We start from the raw sequence: 1,884 nt of genomic DNA, 5'->3' as shown, positions 1-1,884 counted from the left end.
TTAAATATTTATTCTGTTCTATTTTTGTTATATATATATATATATATATAATATATTATATCGACTACAGTTATACATAATCTGTGAAAATTTCAACTGTCTAACAATCATGGTTCATGAGATACAGCCTGGTGACAGACGGACGGACAGCGAAGTAGTATAATAGAAGTAAGGTCCGTTTATACCCTTTGGGTACGGAACCCTGAAGAGGCACAAAAAGCTAAACCGTTATGTAAAATGGGTGCGATTCGATATATGTATCACATGAGGAACCTTTCACAATAAAAATAACGAGTACACATTTGAAACAGGAATACGAATCCATTGAATGTGCTCCATTAATTTAAAGCACTTAATACAATTACTTTTCTTAATAAAACATTTATATTTCAAGTGAGGTTTTTTATAAGGTATATTTCTGTATTTTGTATAGCACGTTTAAAACATTAATAGCGGTATATTGGTACAAGTGGCATGCTAATGTTAGCGTATATTGATGCAGTGATAAAAACGTTTATAGATCAATAGATGAAGGTAAAAGAGCATCTGTTTTATTGTTCATTGCAAGCCATATAAGTATTTCATCTAAAAATTCATATACAATATAAAATATCGTTAGATCAGTAATCTACGCATTACGCCGTATACTGGAGCAAGTGGTAATTAGGTCAGTATACCGCACAACTACAAGATGTAAATACGCGTATAGTAGTGTATCTGCAATTTTCTCAAAAACTATAAGAAATTTCAAAAATTCCATGAATACAGGTAGAAGCATATATTTTCTTTGGAACCAATGCAAAATTTTGAAAAGTTATATCATCAATGAGAAAGTTACAAGTTTTGGAACCTTTGAACAGCTCTCCTGTAAATTTATGATTATGCACTTGTACCAGTATACGTAGGAGGTGTCGATTTGATCTAACTTTAAGAGTAAGGCAGTATACGGGAACGAATTTATTAAAAAAAAAAACAAGAGCAGCGCTTTCGCACACCGAGGTTGCATACTTTATTATAAGAGTGGGAAAATTGTAAAATTTCGGAAATATTTCGCCGTCAATATAATGCACTATGTTTTTTTTAATTTAACCTCGTGTTTTTGTTCTCAATTTGTCCTTATTATAATTAATTCATTATTGACATATTTTTAATGCTAAAGGTCAACACAGTATTTTTTTTAAGTTGTATAATGCTTCTTGCTTAATTAAAAGTAAAAACAAAAACGAAGAAAAAAGTAAAATTGAGCGGAATATTCGTTCATTTATGCTCGTTTTGTTTGCTAATTTATCTTTGTAGTTTTTTAGTTTAATATTTAAGAAAAAGAACAGTACAAGCTTCGAGCAAAAAGTGCTGTACTAAACCTTTAATTCAAAACGTAGTACTACTACGTTTTGTAATTTTGCGGTTATATGTGTATCCGAACGTTTGTTTGTTCTTTTTAAGCCTACAGTATTTGAAAATCGAACTTAGTATCGATTTGATCCTATCTGTCGCTTTTTCATATTGAAGTGAAAGTGACACATCAAAGTCAAGTTCATATATTTGGCATTCAGTGAGTGGACCCAGCACTGTCCTCAGCATTTTAAAAAAAATAATTAAAAAGCTACTTTGTCTCACGGAGTGAGCAAAATGCGATTTTGCTCACTGATTCTTCATAGCAAAACCTGCTTGTTTGAGCTGCTGAGGTGAAAAAGTAATTTACTTAAGTCAATTGCCCTTGAAACTTGCCTACCTACTTACTCGCCTAAATTGTTATTGAAAAGCGTAACAAAGTTAGTTACAATCTTACAGAGATTTTATAAAGATTACAAGTATTACGACTACAGATTAAATTTAGATTGAAACCGTCTCGAGATTTTGTTTTAACGGCAGTTTGTTTTATGT

This window comes from Choristoneura fumiferana, chromosome 25 (genome assembly GCF_025370935.1).
Source record: "Choristoneura fumiferana chromosome 25, NRCan_CFum_1, whole genome shotgun sequence".
Taxonomy (NCBI): Eukaryota; Metazoa; Arthropoda; class Insecta; order Lepidoptera; family Tortricidae; genus Choristoneura; species Choristoneura fumiferana.
The sequence above is the reverse complement of the archived record's forward strand: the minus strand, read 5'-3'. Positions refer to the sequence as shown.